The sequence below is a fragment of the Pinus tabuliformis genome, chromosome J, assembly GCF_031772625.1.
Source record: "Pinus tabuliformis cultivar Carrire ecotype Pingquan chromosome J, CPIR1, whole genome shotgun sequence".
NCBI classification, from domain to species: Eukaryota; Viridiplantae; Streptophyta; class Pinopsida; order Pinales; family Pinaceae; genus Pinus; species Pinus tabuliformis.
In genome coordinates, this window is record NC_142295.1 from 6,005,283 (window position 1) to 6,029,709 (window position 24,427).

The window sequence follows — 24,427 nt, forward strand, 5'->3', positions numbered from 1 at the left end:
ATGTCTGCTTAAAGACAACAGATTACCATCTCAAAACAATTGTAGAACAAATGAATGCATGCAATGGAGAAAGAAGAAGGAAGAGAAGAAAGTTAATAAGTGTGATCTAGTTCTATATGCGCAAGATCAAAATAGTAAATGTAAGTGGACAGTGGCTGCTCTAGACATATGGCACAAGATAAAAGCAATTTTGTATCCCTAGATGAAAATAAAACTAGAAATGTCACATTTGGCAATGATGAAATGGGAAGAATTAGAGGAAAAGGCACAGTTAGTTTGAATAATGGAAGACGAAAGGCTCAGGATGTATTGTTTGTAGATGGTCTAAAACATAATTTGTTGAGTGTAAGTCAGATGTGTGACAAAGTTTGTGATGTTCTCTTCAGAGGTCAAGACTGTGAAATAAGGTCAACAACTACTAGAAAGGTTCTAGCTAAAGGAGTTCAAACAGAGAATAATATATATATATATATATATTGAAGGAAGAGAATGAAGAATGCTATGTATCAACAAACAAGATGTATCTTAGCTATGGCATAGGAGATTGGGGCATCTCAATTTTGACCACATCATAAAGATGAGTAAGAAGAGAGCAGTCAAAGATCTTCCAACAATAAATAAGCCTCAAAACATTGTTTGCAAGTCATGTTTAATGGGCAAACAAACATGAACATCATTTAAAGCCAAAGATAAAATGTCAAGTAGTAAGCATTTGCATCTAGTTCATATGGATTTGTGTGGACCTTCAAGGAAAAAAGCACCAAGAGGAGAAAAATATTTTATGTTGATAATTTATGATTATTCTAGATTGACATGGGTGGCATTTCTAAAAAATAAGTCAGAAGCAATAGAGAAGTTCAAAATATTCAAGGCATTAGCAGAAAATCAAATAGAGTGCAAGATAAAGTGCATAAGATTAGACATAGGAGGTGAATTTAATTTAGATGAGTTTGCAGACTTGTGTGATGAACTTTGCATAAAACGACAATATACCATTGCAGACACAGCTCAACCGAATGGAGTTGAAGAGAGACAAAAAAAAATATGTTCAACAAATAGGCAGAGCCATGATGCAAGAAAGAAACATTCCTCAAACCTATTGGGCGGAAGCGGTACATACAACAATACATATTCTTAATAAGGCACATCTCAAACCAAATTGTGATAAGACACCTTATGAATTGTGGCACGATAAGCCAACGTAAATCTAGCATTTTAATGTATTTAGGAGTAAATTCTATATCAAAAATAATGATGAAAAGTTAGGAAAGATGAGGGAATATTTTTGGGATATTCATCAAAAAGTAAGGGAAATAGGTGCTATAATAAAAGACTGCATAATATTGTGGAATGCATAGATGTAAAGTTTGATGAAGAGTAACCTTATAAGAACAAGAGCACGGGTTTTATCAATCCTCCATATCATCATCATCATCATCATCACAGTAAAGAAAATGAAGTCCAAGACGAAGAATTAGAAAATACAGAGACTCATTCGAAACGTCCCTCAAGACACACACAAAAGAATCATCCTAAAAGTCAAATTATTGGAGATAAAAGTGAAGGAGTGAAAACAAGGAGGCAACTTGCAGAGAAATCAGACCAAGTGAATATTTATATGTTGTCATAGATTGAACCAAAGAACTTTGATGATGCAAGTAAAGACAAAAACTAGATAAATGTTATGAACGAGGAGTTAGACCAAATCGAAAAGAACAATACTTGGGAACTAACACCAAGACCAGTTTGAAAGAATTCCATTAGCACAAAATGGGTATTCAAAAACGAGATGAATGAACAGGGTCAAATTGTTAGAAACAAAGCCAGACTAGTGTGCAAGGGTTTCTTACAAGTAGAAGGCGTTGACTATGAAGAAACTTTTGCACCAGTTGCGAAATTAGATGCAATCAAGAGGTTTTTGGCCTTTGATTGTTACAATGATTTCAAGGTATACCAAATGGACATGAATTCTTCTTTTCTAAATGGAGAACTTGAGGAAGAGGCTTGTATGGAACAACCTGAAGGATTTTTATTATCAAATAAGCCTAACTAGGTTTGCAGGTTAAAGAAGGCATTATATGGTTTTAAGCAAGCACCACGAGCACGGTACTCTAGACTGGACAACTACCATCAAAAATAAAGTTTCAAGAGAGGAGCTGATAGTAATTTGTACATAAAGGCCAATGGAGATGAACTACTAGTTGTGGTTGTGTATGTGGATGACATTATGTTTGGAAGCAACAAAGATCATCTAGTAAAATGGTTTTCTAAAGAGATGAAGTCTAAGTTCGAGATGTCAACGATTGGAAAGCTTACCTTTCACCTATGGCTACAAATCCTACAAAAGTCTGGAGCCACATTCATTTCTCAAGAGAAATAACTAAGAGATATGTTGAAAAAGTTCCAAATGGATGATTGTAAACCGCTCTCAACCCCCATGGAAATTGGATTTAAGCTATGTGCAGATGATGAATCGCCTGATGTCGATCAAAAGCTTTACAGATCCATGATAGGAAGTTTGTTATACCTCACATATTTTAGAGTCAGATTAGTGGCAAAATATCAATTAACAACTAAACAACATCATCTATTAGCAACAAAGAGGATATTCAGATACTTGAAAGGGACTATGGACTATGGTATCCAAAATGTAAGAACTTCACATTGACAGTATACACAAATTTGGATTGGGCTAGTTATGTGGATGACAGAAAAAATACAAGTGGTGGTGCATTCTACTTAGGAGAGTCTTTGGTTGCATGGTTAAGCAAGAAACAATCACCAATTTCTCTATTTACAACATAAATTGAATATATAACAATTGTTGCTTGTTGCACACAAGTGTTATGTATGAAACAAACTCTACAAGCTATGAAGGTAGATTTCAGTGAACTTATATCTATTAAGTGTGACAATACAAGTGCAATAAGCATTTCAAAAAATCTTGTGCTTCATTCAAAGACTAAACATATTCCTATAAAGTACCACTTCCTCAGAGAACAAGTGGTTCAGAAAACAATGAAGATGGAATACATACCCACAAAAGAACAAATAGCATATATATTTACAAAGCCTCTTGCTAGAGAACCATTTGAATAGAAAAAAAATAGGAATAGTTCCAGTTGATTCTTCTTACTAATGTGGCTTCAAAAGGAGAAACTAGAGCATTATAGAGAATATAAAATTGAGTGCACTATCTAAGGGGGAGACTACAGGAGCATGAAGGAGTAAAGAAGAGGAACAAGAAGCATATGATTGTGTTTAGAATTTGAAGCAGTCAAGAAGCAACAAGAGAAAAGGACCATCATCAAATTGATCAAGTCATCTTCTTCATAAACTAGCAACATCAATCAGGTTCTTCATTTAGAGGCTCATTCTTTGATTCAAGAATTTCTTATGCAAAATTGTACATATATATGTATACTCTGTATATAAGCATGTAAATAAACATTCTCAAATGTACATAGTCCAGTTCGACAATTGCATATCTAACCACACCATATTTAAAGATGAGTCTAGATCATTGTATATTGGCATCATCATAATTTCCTCAAAATTATTCCGCTTCTCTTGAATTTAAATATGTATATGGGATGCATCATTGTATAACTCATGTATTCAGGTGACATTTGATCTATGAAGAAAAAAAATAAAATAAAAATGAGATCTATTCAAATATATATATACATGCAAGCAAAAGCAAAGGTATTGTGATAAACCGGAGGAGCAGATTCTATTTTATTCAAATATATATGGATGCAAGCAAAAGAAAAGGTATTGCCATCAAGCGAAGGAGCAAATTCTATACATTTTTATGTTTGGTTTATAGGAGCATTCATCATGAAGCATAATGAGATCTACATATGAACCATATTACTTGCAACCTTTATGTGAAGATATTTATCTTAGCAACTAATCAAATATTGTATTGATGTAAAAGATAATTACATGCACATATCTTTTATGATTTCAAGAGACTGTTATTGAAATGAAAATGGCTTTGCAATCAAAAGGCTAGCAAGTAATTAAACTACAATGCTACATTCCATAGCATCACCAGGACTCCTTTAAATCCTTTAGTTGTGTATCATGAAAGCAAAGATTCATATATTATGTTATATTAGAATGCAAGAATTTGAATGAATACAAAAGATGAATGCTTGAAGTATCGAAGTAAAAATTCCTTGATTCTCTTCTGCAACATAGAGTTCATTTGTAGAAGAAGAAAGAACATCATATGTAGAGGACATTCTTCATATCCCTGGAAGAAGACATTCATGTTGTAGAAAATATGGCTCATCTATCACATAGAAAAAAAATCCACTTTGTTACAGACTATATTCTCTACAATCACATAAATAAAATAGTCATGCTCGCAACACTCTCAAATGAAAAAAGTTAAATGCTATAGTTTTGAACCAATTTCAATGCAAAGTTCATATGCAAAAGAGACTACATCATACTAAGAAGTCATTCTCCATATTTTGGGAAGAGAACATATATATTGCAGAAAATAAGGTCCCAATGAGGCATTCCAATATCAAATACTATGGCAGAAAATCCTATCAAATGGAAATTTTGAAGATTGCAACTCATAAGACTGACATTCAAAACTATTGTGTTGCAAACTATGTTCCTTTAACCACTAAAATGAAGTAATCACTTAAAACCTTCACAAATGCAAAAGCTAAGTGCATTTTTGGGTTATGAAAAGCCCCAAGTTATGAAAGCCTACTCTATGAAATACATCTTCAACAATCTCAATAAAAAAAAACTTGAAACAAAAAGAGGATTGCCTTTGACACAATGGTTTGAAATATATATATATATATATACATTGAGGAGTTGATCCAGATCCACTCTGTGAATTTATCACGAGAGAAGACTAAGAGGATAACCTAACAATTCAAGGAAGTAAATGGGAGCCCTAAATTTAAAGAAGTAAATGGGGGCCCAAAGAAAATGTAGCGCTCAAAATATTTCTTATTTGTAATTATAAGAAACAAATATTGGTAATGAAGATAACCCATGAAGAGTAATAAATATAGGGAATATAACTATGACTATTCGAAATTTGCTGGAACAAAAATGGGGACAAAAGTAACATGCATTAATAATAGAACAAAATGGGGACAGAAGTAACATGCATTAATAATAGAACATTGAATAATGTGAGAAGGATATAGAGGAGTTAAGCATCATACAATTTTATGTTATAAGTCAAGCATATTATAAATGAGTTTTTACGGATTATGAAGTAAAATGATATTTTAAAATGCACGAGACTAAAAATAATCTATAAAACCAACACTATATTTACAAGCAACATTTATTGATTCTTAATAAATATATATTACATTGACTCATATTATATTATTTGGATGGACTAGAGTATATATTTGATTTGAACGTTATTGTGGTTGTTAGTTTAAAACAACGATTCTATATGCGGAATTAGAAATTTAAATAAATCATAAAAACTTAAAGAATCGTTAAAACTGGAATAAACTTTTATGCCCAGTAAAAATGCAAGCAGAAATACGATTCTTTACATGCGGAATTAAATTCTTTAAAGAATAAAAATGAAGGTTTAATGCCTAGAATAAATAAATTACCTCCAGCCATTGATAATAAACTTTGAATACCAGTAATAATTTTGGATTATGTGAGCCTCCACCAGCAGATGAGTTTGCACCAGTTGTACGCTCGATCAAACCCTTTATGCAGAACAGAGCCTTGTGGGAACAGAGTCTCCCTGTGCGTTCAAAATAGAAATAGCGTTCCGGTCATGCGTCGAACAGACTCTACAAAGTCCAAATCTCATCCATGCCGCTCGTGTGAGCCTTTTAAACTTGCCGTAAACATGAAATCAAGTGCATATGAAATCATAGGACTGTTATGAGAAGAGATGAATGCCCAAACAGAGAGCGCTCCTATTCATCAAGCTGTGAAACTTAATGGAGACAGGAAAAATCACTACAGAAAATCTGAAGGCACTTCCAGGCTCTGCTCTCTCAACTTGATGGTGTAAAACTGAAGAGGATTGAGATGCTAGCTTGGGGACCAAACAGATAAATTTATAGCCAAGCTTCCATCAAGCTTCTGATGGCTATGTGTCAGGTGTTCCACAGATCAAGGTAGAGAACTCCAGATGGAGTAATGGACCACTTCAGAAGCTCCCAACAAGAAAATTAATTAACTGCAGTTGATTTCCTTAATTTAAGGAAATTACTACAGTTGGTTTCCAGAAATTAAGGAAAGACTGCAGTTTACTTCCATAATTGTAAGCAGCAGTTGGTAAAAAAATTAATGGAGCTTAACATTCTCCCACTTGGTCCATACTTCCAAACTTAATGTCTCAACTTAAAACCCATTAATAATATGTATTAAGTAATAGATACATGAATCATGGCGATAAGTCCTCTAATGACGAGTATTATCTTCCATGTATTACTATGTATTCATTCTTATTATAATTTATGTGGCAACAATTTCTTAATGAATAAACCTTATGTTTATTCTTGGTCCTTCTTAAATGAATTTTCTCAAATCAACTTAAGGCACACATAAATATGAGAAAAAACATCACAATAATTAAGAATTTCATTAAAATAACATTGTTCATACAATGAGAAACTACATAATGGAACCAAGTCCCATATTAATTACATGATCCTTGAATTTAAATGGTGGCATGCCCTTAGTAAAAGGATCAGCAATCATCAACTCAGTGTTGACGTGCTCAATGACCACTTTCTTTTCTTTAACATGTTCCCTTATAGTTAAATACTTAATGTCGATTTGTTTATTTCGACTCCCACTTTTGCTGTTTTTAGCCATAAAAACAGCAGCTGAATTATCACAATATATTCTCAATGGCTTAGAGATAGAATCCATAATTCTAAGCCCAGAAATGAAACTCTTAAGCCATACACCATGTAAAGTAGCCTCAAAACAGGAGACGAACTCGACTTCCATAGTGGAAGTGGCAATCAAGGTCTGCTTGACACTCCTCCATGATACAGCTCCACCAGCCATCATAAAAATGTAACCTGATGTTGATTTGCGTGAATCAACACATCCAGCAAAGTCAGAATCTGAGTAGCCAATTACTTCCAAGTTGTCCGTCCGTCTATACATAAGTATGTATTCTTTGGTTCCTTGAAGGTACCTCATTACTTTCTTTGCAACTCTCCAGTGGTCTAAACCTGGATCACTCTGATACATTCCCACAACAAACGCAATGTCAGATCTTGTGCAGACTTGAGCATATATTAGGCTTCCAACAGCAGAAGCATATGGAATTTTCTTCATTTTTTCCCTTTCAAAGTCGTTCTTTGGGCATTGGTTCAAATTGAACCTATCACCCTTCACAATGGGAGCTACACTTGGTGAACAATCCTTCATTCGAAATCTCTCTAAAATTTTATTAATATAGGTTTCTTGTGACAGACCCAAGATGCCTCGAAATCTGTCTCTATGGATCTTTATGCCAATGACATAAGATGCCTCACCCATATCCTTCATATTAAAATTTTTAGAGAGGAATTGTTTCACCTCATGTAGCAAACCCTTATCATTGGTTGCTAGCAAAATGTCATCCACATATAAAACAAGAAAACAAATTTTACTCCCACTAACTTTAAGGTATATACATTGATCCATAATGTTTTCTACAAAACCGAAAGAAGAAATTACATTATGGAATTTCAAATACCATTGGCGGGATGCTTGTTTTAAACCATATAATGACTTCTTGAGCTTGCAAACCAATTGCTCACCATCACTAGAGGGGAATCCTTCAGGTTGTTTCATGTAAACCTCCTCCTCTAGATCTCCATTAAGAAAAGTCGTTTTCACATCCATTTGTTGCAACTCCAAGTCAAAATGGGCTACTAATGCCATAATAACGCGCAAGGAATCTTTCTTAGATACAAGAGAAAAAGTCTCCGTGTAGTTGATTCCTTCTTTCTGAGTGAATCCCTTAGCAACAAGTCTTGCCTTGTATCTCTCAATGTTGCCCAATGAGTCTTTCTTTGTCTTAAAGACCCATTTACATCCAATGGCTTTTGCACCATTATGCAACTCAACAAGATCCCAGACTTCGTTACTCTTTATGGAATTCATCTCTTCCTTCATGGCATCGTACCATAATTCTGATTCTTTGCAACTCATGGCTTGTGAAAAGGACTCGGGATCATTTTCGGCTCCAATTTTGTAGTCAGATTCTTGTAGATACACAACATAATCATTAGGAATTGTCGATCTCTTTGGTCTAGTATATCTTCTTAATGTTGTACCATCATCTTCCTGAGAAGCATGTAGTTCAACTTGTTGTTCAAAAGTTCTTGGCAACTCTTGAACTCCTTGATCTACTGGAATATCGTCAGCAGCTTGTGGAACTTCAACAATTGGTTGTTCAACACCAGTTTGTACTTGAGGGGTGCTATGAACAATAACTAATCTATCACTTGAAGTGGAAGGTTGAGATTCTGAATGATCCTTCTCAGAAACTATGTTTCTGGTTTGATCGCTCCCACTGATCAAGTCATTTTCAAGAAACTTTGCATTTCTTGATTCCACAATCCTAGTGTTGTGAGATGGACAATAAAATCTATAACCTTTAGACCTTTCAGCATATCCAATGAAATACCCACTAATGGTCCTTGGGTCTTGCTTCTTCTCTTGTGGATTATAAATTCTCACTTCAGACGGGCATCCCCAAACGCGCATATGTCGCAAACTTGGTTTCCAACCTTTCCATAATTCAAATGGCGTTTTAGGAACCGCCTTGGTTGGAACTCGGTTTAATATATACATTGTCGTCTTAAGTGCTTCAGTCCACAAGGATTTAGGAAGATTGGAGTTGCTAAGCATACTCCGCACCATGTCCAATAAATTTCGGTTTCTTCTTTCTGCTACACCATTCTGGTCAGGTGAACCAGGCATGGTGTATTGGGCAACAATCCCATGCTCTTGAAGAAATTTAGCGAATGGCCTAGGTGCTTGTCCATTTTCTGTGTATCTACCATAATATTCTCCACCTCTATCTGATCTCACGATCTTAATTTGCTTGCCGCATTGTTTCTCTACTTCAGCCTTAAAGATCTTAAAGGCATCTAATGCTTCGCTCTTTTTATGAAGCATGTAGAGATACATATATCGTGAGTAATCATCTATAAAGGAGATGAAGTATCTCTGACCATGTGAGTCCATGTCTGGACTACATATATCAATATGTATGATCTCTAATATGTCTGAACTCCTATTGGCACCTTTCTTTGACTTGTTGGTCTGCTTTCCCTTTATGCAGTCCACACAAGTCTCAAAATCAGTAAAATCCAGAGTATTAAGTACCCCTTCATTTACCAATCTTTTAATTCTTTCTATGGAGATATGACCTAGTCTCTGGTGCCATAATTTAGAGGAATCTTCATTAATAACACATCTTTTAGTGCCAGTGTGAACATGCATTGAATCATAAGTGACATTGTTTTGTAAATTAGTGCAGTAAAGACCATCAGACAAAATATCATTCCCAACATAATCAGATTTATAAAATAGACTGAAAGATTTTTCTGAAAAGTTAATGGAATATCCAAAAGGTACAAGCCTTGAGACTGAAATCAAGTTTCTAGAAAAACTTGCAACATAAAAGGTCTTTTCTAATTCTAAAACAAAGCCACTACTTAAAGTTAAATAACATGTTCCTATAGCTTCTACATGCGAGCCCATCTTGTTTCATGATAAAATGCTTTGCTCACTTCCCACCGGCTTCCTTAGGTTTTGCAAACCCTGCAAGGAATTCGTAATGTGAATTGTTGATCCAGAGTCAATCCACCATGTGTTAATATTAACGTTAACCATATTAGATTCATAACAAACAAACGAGATTAAATTACCTTTGTCCGCAAGTCATTTCTAAAATTTGGTGCATTCCTTCTTCATGTGTCCCTTCTTTTTACAGAAGAAACACTTGGAAACCTTCTTGATATCGGCTTGGGGAGGTACTTTACCTTTCTCTTTCCGATTGGCTTGAGATTTTCCCTTTCCACGCGTTGTTAGCATTGCACTCTCTCCCAGTTCCATCACCAGTCTCTCTTCCTCTTGAACACACATGATCATGAGTTCATTAATTGACCATTTATCCTTATGTGTGTTGTATGAGATTTTGAAAGGTCCATATTGGTGCGGAAGGGTGTTCAGGATGTAGTGCACTAGGAAGGACTCCGATATATCAACCTCAAGTTTCTTCAATTGAGCCACAGTGTCCCTCATCTGCATGATGTGCTCGCGCACACCTTTCACACTGGTGAGCCTTAGGGATGAGAACTTCATGATTAGGGTGCTTGCTAGTGCCTTGTTTGAAGTGACGAATTGATCATCAATGGCCTTCAACAAGTCTCGGACATTTTCATGCTGATCAACGGAACCACGAATACCAGCTGAAATTTTAGTCTTAATGAACATCATGCTTAGATGATTGGATCACTCCCATCGTTCATAAAGTGTGATGTCCGCTGCAGTGCTGGTATTAGTGAGTGCCGGTGGTTCATCTTTCCTAATAGCATAATCTATGTCCATCCACCCCAAATGAAGGAGAATCCTCTCCTTCCAAACCTTATAGTTATCTCCCTTAAGTTTTGGAATGTCACAACGAATTTCAGAGAAATTTGCAGGTTGTACAGCTGCATCAAAATTAAAAATCACATGCTTATGTTGAAATTGAGGCTTAGATAAAATTTCATGTTTTACCAATGTAAATCATGCTCAAAATTGAATCTAATGATATAAAAATTGCCTGTGGGCTAAATTTTCAATTCAAACAGATTCAATTATTCATAATTCTAAACTTTATGATAAAACTTATTAATTCATAACTCCTTTGGGTAGGTTATGAAATTTTATCCTAATTAATTACATAAATATAATAAAAATTCCTATGTGATAAAATTTATTATATTTAGTCTAATTAACTACAATTTAATGTCTAAATAATCTTTATGTGATCTAACCAATCATAATATATAATTTTATTTAATTAAAGATGCTATGGCTATTCTCTAATTAATTAAAATTATATGGATCACTAGACATTATCCATTATAAATTGCATAAACAAAAAAAATATATATATATATATATGGAAAGCAGAAACAATTACCGCACTAATTGAACTCTTAAAAAAAAATTCTTATAAAATTATAAACATTTCTTTAACTAGAGTAAAAAAAAAAATGTTTAGTAAAATGAATATGTCAAAATGACATTTTAAATAAACTTCATACAAGAAAACTATATGAGTAAAAACTGCGATAAATATTAGTATTACTTCAAATGACAGCAAGAATTCATTTCTAAAATAAATAAACCTTAAATTCCTTTTTAATGAAAACCATATAATTAAAATAGTTGATATTTTAGGGAAACGTATTGTTCAGTATTACTTCAAATGACAGCAAGAATTCATTTCTAAAATAAATAAACCTTAAATTCCTTTTTAATGAAAACCATATAATTACAATAGTTGATATTTTAGGGAAACGTATTGTTCTTAGTTCACAGAAACTTCATGAAGACCAAGAAAACTAATGCGAGAATTAAAATATGCACTAATTTATCCCCAAACTCATTGTCGAGGGCTACACACTGTAACTAACCATAATATTAAAAAACATCATGGAAAAATTCCAACAATTCTAAGATGTCTTAGATTTCTGAGCATGGACTGTAATTTCCGTTATCATAACAACATAATTTTGGTAAGTAGAACACACCAAGGCAGAGATAAATGTTACGCTCTGATACCAATGTTAGTTTAAAACAGCGATTCTATATGCGGAATTAGAACTTTAAAAAATTTATTAAAACTTAAAGAATCGTTAAAACTGGAATAAACTTTTATGCCTAGTAAAAATGCAAGCAGAAATACAATTCTTTACATACGGAATTAAATTCTTTAAAGAATAAAAATGAAGGTTTAATGCCCAGAATAAATAAATTACCTCCACCGGTTGATAATAAACTTTGAATACCAGTATAATTTTGGATTATGTGAGCCTCCACCAGCACATGAGTTTGCACCAGTTGTACGCTCGATCAAACCCTTTATGTAGAACAGAGCCTAGTGGGAACAGAGTCTCCCCGTGCGTTCAAAATAGCAATAGCGTTCCCGTCATGCGTCAAACATACTCTACAAAGTCCAAATCTCATCCATGACGCTCGTGTGAGCCGTTTAAACTTGCCGTAAACATGAAATCAAGTGCATATGAAATCATAGGACTGTTATGAGAAGAGATGAATGCCCAAACAGAGAGCGCTCCTATTCATCAAGCTGTGAAACTTAATGGAGACAGGAAAAATCACTACAGAAAATTTAAAGGCAATTCCAGGCTTTGCTCTCTCAACTTGATGGTGTAACAGTGAAGAGGATTGAGATGCTAGCTTGGGGACCAAACAGATAAATTTATAGCCAAGCTTCCATCAAGCTTCTGATGGCTATGTGTTAGATGTTTCACAGATCAACGTAGAGAACTCCAGATGGAGTAATGGACCACTTCAGAAGCTCCCAACAAGAAAATTAATTAACTGCAGTTGATTTCCTTAATTTAAGGAAATTACTGCAGTTTCCAGAAATTAAGAAAAGACCACAGTTTACTTCCATAATTGTAAACAGCAGTTGGTAAAAAAATTAATAGAGCTTAACAGTAGTCTCTTTATTATGTAAAAATCAGATAATTAACCCACTATAAAGCAGCAATAAAATTCACCATCATTATCATTGTCAGTGTTTATATTATTGGGTGGCATTTATTGTACGTTAGGTACATGGTGAATGGCATATGCGTTAAATTTGATATATGGAAAGAATTCATTTGTGTACAGCAGCATTCATATAGTTATTATTCATATTCTGCAATTAACTCTGCAATTCTACAATCAATGTGACATTGGTGTTCACAACAACGTCCATTTAATTCAATTTGCAGCAGCGTTAAACTTGGGAGAGCGTTATCTTCCTAGAGTGGAACAACATTATATAACAAGAGCCGTAACTCCAACATTATTGGTAAATGAAGGATAGCATTGATTGTGAATAACTTATACATTGAAATGGAATGAATGGTCTCCAGCGTTAATATATATCACATATCATATATATTTGTGTCAACGCATTTTCAAAGAATGGTTAATATATACCACATATTATATATAATTAATAGCATTGAAGTGGTGTCCCCATTGTTGAGTGAGTTAATATGGTATTACAGTGGTATTGCAAAACCGTTTGGGCAGTCACACATTTTTTTTTAGGGTTTTGTGCTCGGCCGTCTAATACATATGCTCCAGCTTTAATATAAATGCGCCAACGTTGATATTGATATATTCCACCTTTGCCATTATAACAACATTAATATTCCATACTCCAGTGTTGGCATTAATATATTAGCAACAAGGAGCAGCGTATTCCTTTGGAGCATATACTTTGGCAGCGTATTCCTTTGGAGCGTATACATTACATTTACTCTTCATTATTATAAGTCTGTCACGAATTATTCAGCCATTCTCACGTTGACTACAAGTCGTTAGCAGCTTACTTCATCCATTCACCGTTATTCGGCCATTCTCACGTTGACTACAAGTCGTCAGCAGCGTTACTTCTTTTAATTATGAGCCAATTTGGTAAAGAAAAAACGTGGATATATGGATTGAGAAGAGCGATGAGGATATGTGGATTAATGGAGTAACGTTGGCAGATGAGCATTAATATGTGATATTCAAAAATCAGAGTTCGCAGATGAGCATAAATAATATAATAATAAATTATTATATTTATTTTTAAGATTATAGCTAAGTCAGACATTAAATTGGTGTATAAGATTCCCTTGTTTGTGGGACAAGGGACCTACCTCCACGCATTGATTTGACTCTCCACGAAGGCATACATACTTTACCCCCTCTAGTTTTGAACCTATGACTTCTTAGGAGGAAACATGTGCTCTTAACCATTAGGCCCACTTTAATACTCAAAGATAATTAATATTCATTCATTAATATTTACATTATCCAAAACGTAATATTGTTAATTGGGCGAGAGATACATTCTATAATCCAATATGACACTCATGTATAAATTTGTTATGTTTTCAAAAAATAATAAAAATATTTTTTGTTAATGTTTGTCAAAACATTAGCTTTGCCATCAAGTCCAAAGGGGGAGATTGTTGGAATTATGAGACAAGTGTTGTCCTTGATGGCAACTCACACAGATGGTAGATCATAGTGCAATAGATCAGTAACAAAGAATTGATGATCAGACTACAAAGAATGAAGAAAGAAGAGTATATACGCAGGTTCACTATATACCAAGTAGGGTATACACGCAAGTTCACTATATACCAAGTTGCGTATACGCAGGTTCGCTATATACCAAGTAAGGTATACACGCAGGTTCACTATATAAGAAGTCGCGTATACGTAGGTTCGCCATATACCAAGTTGGGTATACACGCAGTTTCATGCACGGAAAAGCACGTACATGTCGGAAAGCTTACTTTTGGTCCGTGGTAGTTAGTCCTTGGTATTTGAACCTATGGTTTTGGACCGTGGTATCTTGACAAGTGTGTTGATCCCAAGTATTGGGCCCTTGGTATTGATTTATTATGGTTTTGGACCGTGGTATTGAGCAAGGCCTAAGACTATAAAAGGAGAAGAAGATCATTAGGCAAGGGCATCGGAAAAAGTCTTGAATATCTGAAGAAGTATGAGATCCAGTATGCAGGTTATGGGTTGATGATGCATTGCTTAATTTGAGCTAAGGAGGGATCTCACCGGTTGATGGAGAACAAGAACTAAGGAGAGATCGAGATCAAATCGTTTGAAATGAACTATCTTTATATAGTTGACTATGCTTATTCTAGATCTGCATATTGACGCATGTATTGTTCTATAAGTGTTATGAATATGACTGATGTCTGGTACAGCTGCAAGTTATGAGAAAATATTTTTAGATCTGTACGCAGCTTGTCTTTGGCAAAAGCGCGTATGTACGCGAGTTTGATTAATCATAGTAGCGTATACCATTTGAGCTGTGATGTCTGAAGTTACAGGTGGTTCTGACTGTTGATGAGTTCTGATGACTATTTAACGGTGTCAGTATTTTGCATATCTTGGTTGGATGATTGTGTATTGATGGATGAGAATTAATATAGATCAAGATCATAATGACTCATATTTATGTGATCCGATGGACTAGATCTGGGTGCTAACACATATATTATCCTTGTATATGTAATGATCTGGTTATGTCTGAAGTCAGGAAGTGCAGAGAAGTTATGAATAAGTAATTAATGACATATACACTGGTTCACCTTGATGAAGTTGCGTATATACGCAGAGTCAACACTTCCAAGTAGCGTATGCACTCTGATGCATGTTTTTGACGATACAGTTGGTTCTGATTGATTTTGCAGTGTTCTGTCACTGTGTTGATTGACAGGGTTTCAGTGTTTCAGTGATTCAGAGATTGATGATGCTAGTAGTGATCATTTTGAGCTTCAATGATAGTTGTGGGTCCAGTATGAAAATTTGATGAAACGTGGCCTTTCAGATTATGTTTTGTGCTTCAGGAGTATCGAGTCTAAAAATGTATGAAACGTGGTACCCGGAGGAGAGAAGATTGTAGGTCGGCGCCTACGTACTAGTATCTTAGCTAATATAAGAGCAAAGGGGGTTGGAGCTCCCTTCCAGGAGAGTCTGGAGAATGAAAGAAGGTTGTAGCCTTCTGCGAGTTGTAGCCTGCGTGCTGGTAAAGGACTGCACCAGTACATTGTAAAAGAAGTTTCTTAATAAAGGAAGATAGAAACGAATTGCAGCAGGTGGTTTTCACCCACATTGGGTTTCCACCTTATATCATGGTGTTCATGTGTGTTGCTTATGTGTGTTGATCTATCTGTTTTACTGCTACTGTTGACTGTCCATATGGTTAATGAAGTTCTGATGCACTAACTAAAGATCAACATTTAAAGGATTAACTGAATCATAAGTATTTTGGATATACGCTAGTTGCTTTAGACACAGTTGTGTATACACGCGGGTTCCCTTGAATGAAGTAGCGTATATGTATCTAAGTATGGAAATGAAAAAGTTTTATTGATCTAATAATACTGATTCACCCCCCCTCTCAGTATTATTTCCAACAATTCATCTTCATTGTTTGGTCATTTTTTGATGATATATAACACTAATAATAATCAAGTGAAAGAAGAAACTAATTAAGTTAAGTAAAAATACATCGCAAGAAGTTATTAAAGTAAGAGAAATCACCTATTTTAGTTGCCCCTAGATTTCTCAACATGGTTTCAGAGCTAAGGTGACTACAACAAGGAAAGGTAGCTTGAAGAATATCATCTAATTGAAGAAGGATACATAAGGGTTGAGTAAACTAAGGAGCATCAAGGAGGACCATCCATCACACCATAAGGCTCACACCATCACAACTCTTGGAAGAATAAAAAGACCTCAAAAAATCTACCTCCATTGAAAGAAGGACTCTACATTTGAAGAACCTAGGGAAGCCTCCACATTGTACATTATCATCCAAGGAAGAAAGAAGAAGCATTGCCATCATCATCAAAGAAATCAAGGTGATCTCTCTCACATTGAAACAAATATCACATCTCAAACATCCTTGAAGAAGATCATCAAGGAAGCAACATCATCAAGAAGGCATCAAGTTGAAGATATCATCATCTAGGAACATCTTCACTTGACAATTAAGTATATTTATATTTATTTCTGAATCTACTACCAAAATGACTTCATTCTGCAAGGAAAGCAATAAATTGGTTGGGTCATCAAATTTCCTTGCATGGAAAAAATGATAGATTTGATCCTCATAGAGAATGAAATCATTGAATATGTAAAAGGCTCCATCTTGAAACCAAATCAAAGGCAATCTCAAGCACTATTGAAGTATATGAAAGGGGAAATAAGGGCTCAAAGAATCCTCATAAAATCAATCAAGGATTCACTCATCCCTTATCTAGCAAAGATGGATACATCGAAAGAAATCTATGAGAAATTATTAAAATTGTTTTTTGTAAGCACTACAGAAGACATCATATCATTGAGAACCGAATTATACAAAATGAAGGTATCAAAGGAAGAAGGGATAGCATCATACCTTATGAGGGTGTCACAAATAAGAGATTCACTAAAAGAATTAGGAGAAATAATGTCTGGTAAAGAAATGACCACTGTTGTTCAATGTGCTACTTGATAAATGGGGCAACTTTGTATCAAGTATCTATTGAAAGAAGGAAGCCACTCCATTCAGTGAACTTTGGTCATTATGTAAGATTGAAGAAACTAGGTTGAAGGCAAAAAGTGATGTTGGATCAAATAAACAAGTTCAAGCATATTCTCCCATGGCTAGGAGAAAAGGAATATGCTTTCATGGCTAGGAGAAAAGGAATGTTTGGTCCTCGGAAAAAGAAGAAGAATGATATGTCAAAAATACAATGTTATGAATGTAATGAATATGGGCACTTTAAAAGGAATTATTCTAAATTCAAGAAGGAAAACAAGCATAGAAAGAAAAGAAGTGAAGCTCATGTTGCTGAAGAAGTAGAAGAGCCTGAAAAGAAGAAGACAAAGAAGGAGGAAGTGAAAGATATCTACTATGATTGAGATAATCTCCTTCATTTATTTCTTTTTAGTTATAGAAAAGAATAGAAAACATCACAAGTATGATAGGATGCATTATAGCAAAATAGAGATGACATCATCATAGAAGCATGGAAGGATAGATGAAGTAGAAATTCTACATGGTTATAGCAATCATCATGATATAAATAGCATCTCCATTGAAAGCATATAAGGAGAACCGAAGTATAAGTATATATGGTTGGAGGGAAGTCATCTAGAAAGATAGAAAATAAAGAAAATTCATCATACATCATCATTATTAGAAAGGGGCATTTGCAGAATAAGGATCATCGAGATCCTCCACTAGAATATTTATAAGAAGGTTCACCTCTACTTGGAAGAAGCAAGTGTCTCGTTGATTTCTACATTCCACCTTGTGTAGGATTCATTGTGTATGAAGGATGATGGTGTGGTGACAAAGGAGTGCAGCTTGTCAAGTTGGTTGAAGTACTTTCATCTTCAAACAAGGAAAGGAAGTTGTTGAAGAAAGTATAGATGACCACATGAAGGAAGAGGTATGTATATATTTGGTAATAGATAGATAAATTAATGTCATCATATGGTTGAAGATAGAATGGTTGAATGCTCTATCTCATGAGAATGATCGAAGAAGAAGGATCTCTTCCATTAGAATGATGCATGAAGGCATGTAGAAAATGTGCCTTGAACTCTTCTACATATTGATAAGATGAAATCAACATAATATGACCTCATATGGAATATGATGTGGTTGAGAATCATGGTTTCTATGTTGAAATAACCATGTAAAGAAGATCATAAGGAAAGCAATATGTGAAGAGTTTTTGAAATATGCAACTATAGTCAAAATATAAGTGATCAACATTCAATAACCTATGACATCTCCATGGAAGAAGAAGGTATGAATACCTAATATGGATATTTCAAAAGAAAAATATTGGTAATGAATGTCTTGGAGATGGGTTCATACATGTGCAAGATGTTTATGTTGCAAGAAACTGATGTCATGACGAAAGGCCATCATTAAAAAGGTAACTTTGATTTGATGTTTATCTTGATTTTTTTGAAGACATCTGGTTGGTTTGAAACAAGGCTACCAAACGTGATTTGTAGATGTCACCTACAACTAGTACTCATGAGGATGGATGGAAGATCCTGAAAGAAACATGACTTGAAATAGGTAGCTATACAAAAAAAATCCCAAATGTGGACTAGAAGATCTTTCCGATGAAGAGAAGGATGACATGACTATTGGTTCAACACTATGGTTTCTTGATGGGAAAGTGATGGAGAAGATGATTGATGCCCTAAGATAAAGTGATGATGAAGAAGACTCCATGATGAAGAAGATAAAGTTCATGATATGATGCAGAAAAAGGATCCCTACAAGTAGTTGATAGTACCATGATCTCCACCAAAGAGTAGATATTTGTTGTTCGAAACAAGTCCCTAGTTGAGAGGCAGCTTTGGTGTCCCTTGTTAAAAGGGAGCTTGGGAATATTCCTTTTATAGGAATGAGTATATCCTCCCATTTTGAGAGGGAGAGATAGACACGCCATTCTTACCTTCATGTTATGAAGAAAGAATGGATGATTGGGTAAGTTGTTGGTAATGTTGGCTTTGATGTCAACTGATCATGTTGATAATATTGTATTAAGGTTGATTTATGTTGAATGCTAGATGGCTATTGTTGCAAAGTTGATTGAAGAGAAAAAGCTGAAAGTGATGTCAAGTGCAAAGGTTATGATAATTAATGTGAAGGCAAAACAATGTTCTTTGATTTTCATTGATGAAGAATGAGAAATGATAACTTGAAACACAAGTTGGAGTACATATGATTTAATTAAACAAGAAAATTGTATGGCATAAGTTTGGAAAATGTAGCCAATATAAATATGATTTGTCTCTTGCAATCATTACTTTTGAGTTATATAATTTTAGCTCCATTTTATATTGAAAATGAAGAGACAAGTGGTGAACAGTTTTTAGAAGACCAAGAGACAATGACTCCTTTCGTATTCTTGTAGAGAATACAAACAACCAATAAGAAATGCTTATAAAATATACAATGTTGAATGGAATAAGAAATTTTTGGTGTTCAGCAATTTGTACGATAGGGTTCATGAGTAGCAATAGAAGAAGAACATAATTGAAGAGGAGAAAAAAAGAAGATGTGCAATAGAATTGACAACAAAAAATTATATAAGGTAGCCAAAACTCTTGACTTGGTATTCTGATTAAGAGATTGCAGTTTATATTCAAGTTGTAGCTTGATAAAGAACAAGTTGTAGCTCGTTGAGGTAGGAGCCTCCTGTGGATTATAGCCTGCAAAATAATTGTGGGAGTTGGAGCTTCCTTTGAGGTAGGAGCCTCTTGTAGGTTGGAGCCTACAAAAATATGATGTAATGAGGAAGTAGGAGCTTGCCTTCACATCACTTTCAGCCAAAAATTCGTGGTTTTCTCCCTTATGGGTTTCCACTTATATATGGTGTCTTCATGTGTTGTTTCTTGAATATTGTGCAAATGCTCTTGAATTCTGAATAAATATATCTAAAAATTTCTCTGTCTGGTAACTACAAAAGGAGACCATTAATAATTTGATTATATAAATAAATCATTAGCTACATAAGAAGAAATTTAAGTTTAGAAAAAATTGAAGTGTAATTTCCAAACATAAATATCAATTGGTATCAGAGCAAAGTTCCTTCAGTATCAATCTAAGAGCTGGAAGGAGGTCCTCAGTCAGTAAAATGGCTAGTTGGGAAGGATGCTCAATAAATAAAGACCCCCCCCCTCCCCCCGTTTACTAGTACAAACTATGCCTTCTTGAAAGTGAGAATAAATACATATAATTTAATGTCTTGGAGTAGAAGTTTGGGTTGTTGTGATGGTAGGGTATGAAGAACCAAAGGAAACAACTAGTGACAAAGATGCCAAACTGGATTTTATAGATAATACAAAAGCTATGAATGCATTTCTGAGTGGATTATGTCAGTCTGAATTTTTTAAAGTAATGCATTGTTAGACAGCTAAAGATATCTGGGTTAAATTGGAAAATATTCATGGATACAAAAAGGTAAAGAGGCCAAATTACAAGTATATAGAACACAGTTTGAGACTTTAAAAATGAATGAAGATGAAGATATTGCTAAGTTCTTTTTAAGAGCTGGGTTAGGTTATGAAGGATAATATAATGAATCTAAGGTAGAGGACAAAAAGACAATTACTTTTGTAAAATATATTAGGGGAGACAATGATAGTTCACATCAATCTAAGAACAAAAATCTGAGCAACACCTCAACATCAAATGAAAAGTTGTAAAGAAACACTGCCAGAAAAGTGCAAAAGACAAAAGGAATGGACAATCAAACAACAAACTATCAGGGACCATACTTCTTTAGGAGCTAGGATTATCAAATGTCAAGATGGTTGTATCCTCGAACAACATCCAATACTAGGTACAAATAATTTTTCTATGGATATTGTTACTGCAACAAAAAATTTGGACATAAAGCCATAACTTGTAGAGCTTATGTTAGAAGAAATGATATGGGAAATTCTAAGAGAACTGAGGCTAATAATGGATTCACAAACATCAAAACAAACATGAATTTAGACAAAAATGAATTTTCTCCTCTCCTTAATATCATTAAATGATTATACTATCATAAATTTGGGCACAAGGCATATGAATGTTTGCTTAAAGACAACAAATTACAATCTCAAAACAATTGTAGAACAAATGAATGCATGCAATGGAGAAAGAAGAAGGAAGAGAAGAAAGTTAATAAGTGTGATCTAGTTCTATATGCTCAAGATCAAAACAGTAAATGGTATGTGGACAATGGCTGCTCTAGACATATGACAGGAGATAAAAGCAAGTTTGTATCCCTAGATGAAAATAAAACTAGAAATGTCACATTTGGCAATGATGAAGCGGGAAGAATTAGAGGAAAGGGCACAGTTAGTCTGAATAATGGAAGAGGAAAGGCTCAAGATGTATTGTTTGTAGATGGTCTAAAACATAATTTGTTGAGTGTAAGTCAGATGTGTGACAAAGTTTGTGATGTTCTCTTCAGAGGTAAAGACTGGTGAATAAGGTCAACAACTATTGGAAAGGTTCTAGCTAAAGGAGTCGGAACGGAGAATCATATATATATATATATATATATCGAAGGAAGAGAATGAAGAATGCTACATCAGCAAACAAGATGTATCTTAGCTATGGCATAGGAGATTGGGGCATCTCGATTTTGACCACATCATCAAGATGAGTAAGAAGAGAGTAGTCAAAGATCTCCCAACAATAAATAAGCCTCAAAACATTACTTGCAAGTCATGTTTAATGGGAAAACAAACATGAACATCATTTAAAGTCGAAGATAAAATGTCAAGTAGTAAGCCTTTGCAGCTAGTTCACATGGATTTGTGTGGACCTTCAAGGACAAAAGCACTAGGAGGAGAAAAATATTTTATGTTGATAATTTATGATTATGCTAGATTGACATGGGTGGCATTTCTAAAAATAAGTCAAAAGCATTAGAGAAGTTCAAAATATTCAAGGAATTAGAAGAAAATCAAATAGGGTGCAAGATAAAGTGCATAAGATTAGACAGGGGAGGTGAATTTACTTCAAATGAGTTTGCAGACTTGTGTGATGAACTTTGCATAAAATGACAGCATACCATTGTTGACATAGCTCAACAGAATGGAGTTGGAGATAAACAAAAAAAATGTATTTAACAAATGGGCAAAGCCATGATGCAAGAAAGAAACATTCCTCAAACCTATTGGGCGGAAGTGGTACATACAAAAAACATATTCTTAATAAGGCACATCTCAAACCAAATTGTGATAAGACACCTTATGAATTGTGGCACGATAAGCCAACGTAAATCTAGCATTTTAATATATTTAGGAGTAAATTCTATATCAAAAATAATGATGAAAATTTAGGAAAGATGAGGGAATATTTTTGGGATATTCATCAAAAAGTAAGGGATATAGGTGCTATAATAAAAGACTGCATAATATTGTGGAATGCATAGATGTAAAGTTTGATGAAGAGTTACCTAATAAGAACAAGAGCACAGGTTTTATCAATCCTCCATATCATCATCATCATCATCATAGTAAAGAAAATGAAGTACAAGATGAAGAATTATAAAATACAGAGACTCATTCAAAAGGTCCCTCAAGACACACACAAAAGAATCATCCTAAAAGTCAAATTATTGGAGATAAAAGTGAAGGAGTGCAAACAAGGAGGCAACTTGTAGAGAAATCAGACCAAGTTCATATTTCTATGTTGTCATAGATTGAACCAAAGAACTTTGATGAAGCAAGTAAAGACAAAAACTAGATAGATGTTATGAACGAGGAGTTAGACCAAATCGAAAAGAACAATACTTGGGAACTAACACCAAGACCAGTTGGAAAGAATTCCATTAGCACAAAATGGGTATTCAAAAATGAAATGAATGAACAGGGTCAAATTGTTAGAAACAAAGCCAGACTAGTGTGCAAGGGTTGCTCACAAGTAGAAGGTGTTGACTATGAAGAAACTTTTGCACCAGTTGCAAAATTAGATGCAATCAAGAGGTTTTTGGCCTTTGATTGTTACAATGATTTCAAGGTATACCAAATGGACGTGAAGTCTTCTTTTCTAAATGGAGAACTTGAGGAAGAGGCTTGTATGGAACAACCTAAAGGATTTTTATTATCAGATAAGCCTAACTAGGCTTGCCGGTTAAAGAAGGCATTGCATGGTTTTAAACAAGCACCATGGGCATGGTACTCTAGACTGGACAAGTAACATCAAAAATAAAGTTTCAAGAGAGGAGTTGATAGTAATTTGTACATAAAGGCCAATGGAGATGAACTACTAGTTGTGGTTGTTTATGTGGATGGTATTATGTTTGGCAGCAACAAAGATCATCTAGTAAAATGGTTTGCTAAAGAGATGAAGTATGAGTTCGAGATGTCAATGATTGGAGAGTTTACCTTTCGCCTATAGCTACAAATCCTACAAAAGTCTGGAGGCATATTCATTTCTCAAGAGAAATACCTAAGATATATGTTGAAAAAGTTCCAAATGGATGATTGTAAACTGCTCTCAACCCCCATGGAAATTGGATTTAAGCTATGTGTAGATGATGAATCGCCTGCTGTCGATCAAAAGCTTTACAGATCCATGATAGGAAGTTTGTTATACCTAACATATTTTAGAGTCAAATTAGTGGCAAAATATCAATTAACAACTAAACAACATCATCTATTAGCACCAAAGAGGATATTAAGATACTTGAAAGGGACTATGGACTATGGACTATGGTACCCAAAATGTAAGAACTTCACATTGACAGTATACACAAATGTGGATTGGGCTAGTTATGTGGATGACAAAAAAGTACAAGTGGTGGTGCATTCTACTTAGGAGAGTCTCTAGTTGCATGGTTAAGCAAGAAACAATCACCAATTTCTCCATTTACAACAGAAATTGAATATATAGCAGTTGGTGCTTGTTGCACACAAGTTTTATGGATGAAACAAACTCTACAAGATATGAAGGTAAATTCCATTGAACCTATATCTATTAAGTGCAACAATACAAGTGCAATAAGCATTTCAAAGAATCTTGTGCTTCATTCAAAGACTAAACATATTCCTATAAAATACCACTTCCTCAGAGAACAAGTGGTTGAGCAAACAGTGAAGATGGAATACATACCCACAAAAG